Raw genomic sequence first — 9,366 nt, forward strand, 5'->3', positions numbered from 1 at the left:
TTCAATTCAAACAAAGAAATCAGCAATGTCAAGAGCATGTTTTACTAGTAAATGAGCAGACCTATTATCTTGTCTACAAACATGAGATATATCCACACGAAGAAACTCATGTGAAACAGCCAATGAGCTATATACCAGAGCAGCAACCGCAAATGGTTATATCTTATTGAAAGCTAAATCCACACAAAATGTCTAATACATAACTAAAAAATCATCGGTCACCATTTGAATGACTAAAAAAATACCAGCTTACGAACTGAATCCCAGCAATGGAAATATTTAACAATTTCTAAAATGTAGATGTCAAACCACATTATGCTTATATTGATGAGGTTCAATTTTCAACAGTAGTTTTCTATGATTTGTGAAGTCTTATGGATAAAACTTGTTCACCAATAAATAATTATCATCAATTCTAAAATATTCATGTACCTTTTGAGGATCCATTGCCAAGATAATTATAAGAAACTTCATTAATGCTTATTAAATCAGTGATTCAATTCTTATATAATTGAGAATTTATTATAGCATGAAAAGTATCTAATCTTTAATGATGATCAATTAATTGTTAAGTCATCTCATTAATATAAAAACAATCAAACAATCCATTAGGTGGAACTAGGTAGATAAAATGAGAACATCTAAACCCTCAATATATATAAATATATATATATATATATATATATATATATATCATAGTGTTGTGCACATTCACAAGTCATAAGTTGGATTTTTCTTTGAGTTGAGATTTACTCTAATTAATTGTATTATTTCTTAAATATTAATTAAATTATTTATAACGATATTGGTTCAACTAAAAAAAAACCACTATCTTTTTTAGTTTATTGTTTGATCCCTTTTTAAAACCATAATATGAATGGCAACCCAATTGATGAAAGTGAAGAAAAGACCACATAGGAAACGAAATGAAAGTTGAGTGACAGAATATATATTTTTTAAAGGGATAAAATTGAAAATGGACCAAATTTGGAGAGTGTAATTTGCAATTAAAATTTATTTTTAAAAAATATTCAAAAAAAATTATATAGAAAAAAAAAGAAAAAAGAAAAAAAAAAGCCTCCTTGAACTTTTTGATAAACATAATAGATAACATTTTTGGACTGACATACCCTAAGTCAAATATGTTTTAATTTTACTTTACTTTACTTTACTTTACTATACCATTTTTTGACAAGACTTTACTTTAACATTTATTATCAATGAAATTCTTTTTTTTTTTTTTCCCTTATGTTAATTGATAAAGATTGCATTTGTTTTTATCACAAACTTTAGAAAACATTATCATTTTTTGCAAACTTTGCAATAGTTTTTTTATAGCTCAAGTGTTATTGGTTTAATATTATTCTTAATATTAGTATGGAAGAAGATTAATGTAAGAACTAGTCCCTATCTATCATTGTGTAATGTATTAAAGGCGTACTTCTAATCCAAACGGGGAAATGCTTGATTGTAAATTCTTGCGGTTTTAAAAAAGGCCAAGAAGAGAAGGGCTACCACCTAGTGAAAGGATATCTTGATTGTAAAATTTCATAACACATTAGGCCCTACACATTGATAAGGTCTACATGTTATGAGAGATCCGTTACATGCAGCAGGTACAAGATATACCTTCTTCACACCAAATATAACTTATAAGCAATTAATCCATTGTAAACTTTTATAATACATTAGGCCCTCTACATTAGTAAGATCCACATATTGTTAAATCCATTGCATGCAACGAGTACAAGATATACCTTCTCCATCACAATATATAACTTATAAGCAATTAATCCATTTTTAATTTTTTTTTGGCCCGGTGTAAGGCAAGCATGCTGGAGGGAACAAAGGACGTACGACACACAGACACGTTAAATCTTTGCAGCACTAAGTCACTAACACCACGTGCATTTCCGGCCAAAACAAAGAAAGCAAAAGAAGTACAACGTGCACCACATGTGCCTCAGAGTTGGGAGTTTGGTTCAACGAACCCTCTCCATTCGTTCTTTCTTTTTTCTTTTTCTTTTTTATTATATCAATCTAAAAGTTGCCAGCCTTGCCTGTGTCCTTGGCATTTGATAGTTTTGAAAGATTTCAAATTCAGTTCAATTTGGTAGGGATCCAATGCATCTCGCTTTTCACGCATAAAATTTAGATATAATTATTTGTGTATTGTACTTTATTCCACTAATTAAATTTAGTGTGAAATGAGGTAGTAATAGAATAGTTAATTCTGCCGAAAAATGAAAGTGGCAGTAAATATTAAATAGTAAATTGCAATACAAAATCTTGAAATTTTTACTCTTGTTTTTTTTTTAGCAGTAAACCAACATATATAGGTCAAGTTCCTCCATCTCTCCTTCAAAAAAAAAAAAAAATCCTCCATCTCAATGCTCCAAACCCATTTGGCTGTTCCAAAACTTCCAATGTGCATGGTGAAAATACGATCCGCACGTACGTTACATATTTTCATGGTTGCATTTTATATTATACTATTTGGAGATACAGATTGTAGTAATAACAGAATAGAGATTAGTTTTAACAATTATCAAACCAATGCAAAGTTACTAATTAAGCTGCACGATTGAAAAACTTGGTTGAAATGAAATCCTGGAAAAGAAATTAGAAAAGTTTCTAGTTTTAACTCCTCCAAACTGTTGATAGACGTATTTAGAAGGTGATTGATTACGAGTGTGCATATATATATATATATATAAATAACGTGATTTTTAAAAAAAGAAAAAGAAGTGGGGGTGTGGTATTCATGTGACTATCTAACTATAAATCTTTGACTTTAGATGCTAGATGTTTAACCCTGCAAATCCTACCTCAAAGAATTAAAAATAATAATTAAAAAAGAGATCAAAGAAGGAAGTTCCCGTGATGCATGGTTGGAAGGCTGCGGCCAAATATGAAGGCTGTAACTCTAAAATGATGGTTCATCATGAGATTTTCCCCAATTTTCAACTCCTTCTCAATCATGTGGTCCTTTATTCGGTTTACTATTTTTATCCCTTTTTGCTGAAAAGTATTGAACTATATATTGAAAGTATTATTCAACCAAGTTAAGCTCCCAAACTGCGATTGATGTGGCAGCTTGTATGTTAACCTCTAGAGCCTTGTAACTTTTGTTTTTGGATTGTATCAATTAGTAGTTATCATCATCTAAATTGAAAATTCTTGATTAGACCCTTAATTAGTTAGTTATGCATCAATCAATTAACATTCAATTAAGTTGATTTAGTAATTACAATTATGATAATAACCACAACCACAACAATAACTAAATATGTAAATTAAAGCAAGAACCAATAGACAAACATATTTGGTAACGAAGTAAAAAAACCAATGGAGAACAACTCCAAAGGAAGAAAACCCTAAGAGGGAAACAAACCCCAAACAAGGGAATCCATTATATGAGGAGAAGTTACAATCTAGTTCAAGGCGCTTGACCCCAGACACTACAACTAGTAGATGAATTAACTAATGCAAGCCACACTAGCTTCAGAACATCTAAATTCTTTGTACATGGATCTCTTCACTAACAACCCATCCGCGCGTGTTCACGACCAAAACCTTTAACTAACTCCAAGGACCCCTCCTTGAAGGTCTGATTATCGCAGTGTCACACTATAATTGGTGGTTTTGTGGTTTCACAGCTTGATGGTGCAAATAGGACATCAACACTGTTATGAAAGTCAACTTTCTAAACTCATGAGTTAAACACTTCAAAAATGCTTAGATTTTATTTAAGCTTGATAAGCCGGATTTGCCTTTAAGAGCCTCGTGAAATCAAGTTATAACATGTTTTTTATATGTGATGCAAGTACAGTATGAATTCCAAGGCAACCAATTTCAAAATTAAAACATATCATCTGAGTCTACAATTTTTGATTGAAAAAACCGCATATGAATTGCTATCAAAATCTAAATTTTGATCGATCAAACATCAATCAAATGTCTGACAAAACCTTGAATCTTGATTGATCGAACCTTGATGGAATGATAGTCAAAACCTAAACAGAATATCTTGTGTATGCTACTTCTTCACAAATTTTCCTTCAATATCTCAATGAAAATTACAGGCTAGGGTGTCCTACATTTTTGGCTTTTAACATGTTTATTTTCAATGGCAAGAAGATGAGAAGCTTTGTGTATATACCTTTAACTTGCCTTCTCAATGATCTCACATCCCTTTAATATATAGATGATCAAAGATGCTTTCACAAAAAACCATAACCTTAGGAAAATTTCGTATTGTAAAGCAAATTAACTATTAGGTTTAATAGGTTTAGTGTTGGCAACAAAGTGATTGAAGACACTGTATTCTAGATGCTACTGTTACTATTGTTTTTGGAGTTAATTGGAGATTCCAATTGTATCATAGGCGTGTCATCTGTAGAAGTAATCTGTAAAATTAAAGAGTGCAAACGTTCTAGTGCAGTAAAAAGTTGTTATAATAAATTGTTTATAAGTTGTAGAGTCTAGGAAAATATTTTCTTGAAATTGTAATAACTTCTCTTACTATAGTAGATTTGCTCTATCGGAGAAGGTTTGCTCCACTGTGGTTTTTCTTTGAAATGTTTTTTTCATTAGCTTTCCCACCGTATCACATTTTCTATTGTGTTCGGTTGTTACTTGCTTAACACGCTTAATTTTGTGAATTGACAAATTGCATATATAATTGAACTAGTTTACCAACTTAGCTAATTGATAAAATAATATTAATTCATCAACAGGGTCAATAACCCAACATTAACCATCCTTCCAAGATATCAAGTTATGGTGTGATCATCCTGATATACTTGAAAAGAATTGTGTGGGTGGCATTTGCTTCACATGGAGAAGTCTCTAATTTCATTTTGGTCAACAACATGCCGATTACACAAAGCCAGTAACAAAGCAGGCATGCCATTGAGGATGGGTTAGATACTTAGATATGACTCCCTATCAAAACAAAACAAAAACTCATAATATCTCCCATTTCAGTTACCCCGTCTGGCCTACCACTTCTAATCAAAATCATTACCACCCCCACCTCCTACACTCCCAAAAGAAAGGAGGCAAGATATATATATATATATATTAGGAAACACCATCCACTTCATTTGATAAGAATATATGAATGTATGTAATAATATATATATATATATATATATATATTAGGAAACACCATCCACATCATTTGTAAGAATGTATGAATGTATGTAATATAATATATAATTTCCCTAACATCACTCTAAACAAACCATATCTCGATTCAATTATTAAAATAAAAAATAAAAAATTGTTGACTGGAGATTGACTTTTACTTTCTCACTATTTTCATTGATCAGGCCCAACTTAAGTTGGCCCAGTCGTCGCACTGAAACCGACTTTGTCCTTCCTGACTGACTACGTCAATTGTCAACCAAACTATTACAAAAATGTTTTGTTTAAGTTAAATATCATTACTTGGCGGAAAGTGAGAATAATCCACCAATAATTAACGACGTTTATATGTTATATATCTACGTACCTTGAAATATACATACTGACATGATTGCGTGTTTGAAATACACTTACTGACATATTTATTATATGTTATATGAAAAATGTAAACTATATATCTCTTATTTATATTTTTCATATACACCTCGATCTCATCTCTATTATTATTGATTTTGTATTAAAATTAATTCATGTTTCTACCTTTTCAATTTTTAATACACGTGTTGCTAACAATACAAAAGAGAGTAGTGTACATAAAACGGTTGCAAGTTGCAAATCTGCAGTTCCTAATGGAATAGGTAACAAAGCAACATTTCCGCCCACTGACACTAAATCAGCACCCCCCAAATCAAACTGGTGCTTGTTGTTTTACCAAGTGTAACTGTGTATTTGGTAGAATAGGTTACTCGTGAAGGAAATGATCTTTACATGAAAATGAAAGATTTTGGAGTAACCAACACTACCTAACAATTATTTTTTATTTTTTAAATTTATAATAACACTACCTAACATAATAATATATGAAACGGAAGCTATATGATACATGATACTTACTTGCTTCATTAGATTTAAATATTTAAAAAATATATCAAGCAAAACGTTAATTAAATGTGTAAAATATGATACAGATTACAGGATACATGTTTTAATTATTCGATAATTTCGTAGCTAATAATAATTATATAAATAAAACTTGGTATAAAAACCAACTACAGTATCACTATATAAAAACTTCATTTCTAAAAGAAAAAGGTATACAACTTCAGTCAAATTATTACTTTTATGTAAGTATACATTAAAAAAAACGTTAATTTAGATGATTAGAGTTTAATACAATAGACACAAGCTTTTTAAAAAGCATATATATGTACATATAGGTAACTTACAAACTATACTATCCAATAAACAAGTCACTCAGCAATATTGACAAAACATAACATCGATCAAAATCGAGAATAAATCAAATTACACAAACTTTGACATTGTGGCTCTTTAAACTCGAGGGTTGAGTTAGGTGATTCGTATAAGTTTAGTCCATGGAAAAAAGATGCCAAATATATATATATGATCGATGTTCCCCACCACAAAGTGATTGGCCAGCGCAGCCCATTAATTTTTAATTTTAATTTTAATTTTTATAATTTTTATATCGAGGATGCCAAGCTAGGGACCAAAGATAAATATTGCCGTCAAACTAGGGTTTATGCATCTTCCAACATGAGGTGTTAGGCCAGTTACATGTACCATAAGTGTGGCATTTTGCAATCATCTCATGTGATAGACACATTTTCTTGGTCCACAATTTTGTTAGTGGTAGAGACTTGCACCTATCTGTTTACTCTAAGATATATATCGAAATGGTTTTAAATTTTTAATGGACATGGAAAAACGAATATCCCAAATGCACAATGACATAAAAATGCCACATGTTTAATATTAGACGCCTCGTTTTTTTTTTTGTAGGAAGAAATGTTTTTTTGTGAGCTTGATATATATCTATTTGCATTGTTTGATCCAATTATATCATTCTTTTTTGGTACTAATGAAACGAGTTTGAAATTATGTTTAAGCTAGATTAGCTTAAACGTAGAAAAGACAAAAATAGTGATATACTAAAAAAAACGAATCCTCATCCAATCTTTGGGTAAGGACTAAGGAAAGTCGAGTGGTCTATCTCACTGAAAGTGCCAAACTCGGTAGTGTGGTACATTTAATCAATTGATACGCACTTTTTAAGATTCATTTTCAATCATAGTGTTTGATTATATAATATATATACATGGGGTCATATTTATAATGATTCTGACATGCAGCCATTATATATTGGCCTTACCATATATACCAAGTTGCTTCTTAATGTGTTGCAGCGAGGCTTCCGGCGAGCCTGCCATTGTGCTGGTTGCTATAATGAATAATGATCATAGGTGTAAAGGTTGTACTATTCATATTCAAACTAAAATCATGCATGTGAACGAAATTGCAGTTTTTGTAAGGAGCGCAAAGGCGACAAGTGGTTCTTGGGGATTAAAAAGAAACAACAATCAAACAATCAAACAAAATAAATATGACTGCCTAATATGTTGATATGGGAGAAAGGTCTATGCAGTGAACATGATCCTCTTATTTTGACTTGAAATTAAGCAGATTCATTTTATAGTTAAAACTTGATTTTTTGGATTTAACTATGTAATAGAGGTGAACATCGGTCCGCACGGTCGACTTTTAGGCCATTTTTTAACCGAACCGTGAAGGCCGGTTTGGCCATAACCAAGAATGATATGGCCCGTTGGGTGTCGAAATTTTGGCCTTTCTTGGTCAATCCTAGAAGGTTTGATAGGCCGGTTATATCGGTTACTAACAATATCTAAAATCTCAGTTACACACAAAAAACATAGATACATAATAATAATATTAATAATTAGTTGCTAACCGGTGCAATACACGGTATTATTTAACATAAATGTGTAAAATTTATATTGTTTTTAATGTTAAAGTGAAAAGTAAAATTATCATTCTCTCAATAACTCAAATGATATTTCATTCCTATGTTAAAGTGAAAAATAAAATTATCATTCTGTCAATAACTCAAATGATATTTCATTCCTAAATAACATCTATGTACCTCGATGGACAAGTAGAAACTCTAGAAATTCAAGCTCACCAAGCTCTCTTGTAGACTTGTGTTGTATTTGTACCTCCTTAGGGTGGTTTTCTATTCTTTGTCGGTTAGCCACCAATTAGGTGAAACTTTTAGACTAACAAAGAATTGGTTGGAGTTTGTTATGGCCATTGGCTAAATCAAACATTTTCATTTAAAAGTTAGGACCAACAAAAATATAGATTGAAAGGAAATATAATGCAGCGTAGGTGTGTAGAAGTAGAATCTATAACACACAAATACTACAACTCTTCTAGTAAACCTAAGTTCTACAAAAGCACTAGGCTAATAGGCAAAATAATAGAGAAAACCTCTCTAGCAAACTTTTATTAATCAACACATAACCATAATCAACCTCTCTATAAAGAGTATTTATAGAAATAGAATTTCTCCTACTCCTTTTAGGAAAAAAAAAAAAACCTACTTCTACTTGAGAAAGGAAAAACAATTTAACTAGAAAAAGAAAAACAATTAAAATCCTCATTCAACTATGAAAAAGAAAATAACATAAAATATCTTCCTTAACCAATCTGCATCATTCTCTCGGGGTTGGGGAAAACTCGTCCTCAAGTTTTGTGGCAATCTTCCACGATCAATTGGAACCCCGAATAATCCTCTCCATCCTATTCTTCTGTATAAGAAAAGACGAATTAATATGCTACTTATCAATCTTTTCTCACTCATAATAAATCTTGATGTACGAATTTTTATTCTTAACCTCTTTTGCCACAGCGCGATATAAGAAGCAAGTACTAAAAAAGAATCCATGCACACATCCATAAACTTCATATTTCCTCCTCCACAAAGATTACTTAAAATCACTCGTTTACGCCTTTTGTTGACCTCTATCAATTCTTGTTTAATAAAATCCTCCTAGAAGGGATCAATAACCTTTTGTTTCTGAATGTCGAAAGTCTCATCAACAATGTGAGTTATGAGCTCATCTCGTATGCATAGTTCTTAGAACTGGACTGGACCGGGAGGTCGGACCGTGAAAACTGGGAACCAGGATGAAAACTGGTTTTTTAAGCATAAAGAACCTGGCATATGTGACAATTCTGTGAACCCTTAAAACCGGGGTTGGACCGCACGAACCGGTGGCAAGAACTGTGTAGTCCAACCCCTTAGCAATTTTTTTTTTTTTAATAAAAACAACTTAACACAATTTTATTCTACTTAATTAAATTATCCATCTCTTACAAGGAATAAAAAAAAAT

The sequence above is a fragment of the Quercus lobata genome, chromosome 5 (genome assembly GCF_001633185.2).
Source record: "Quercus lobata isolate SW786 chromosome 5, ValleyOak3.0 Primary Assembly, whole genome shotgun sequence".
Lineage (NCBI taxonomy): Eukaryota > Viridiplantae > Streptophyta > Magnoliopsida > Fagales > Fagaceae > Quercus > Quercus lobata.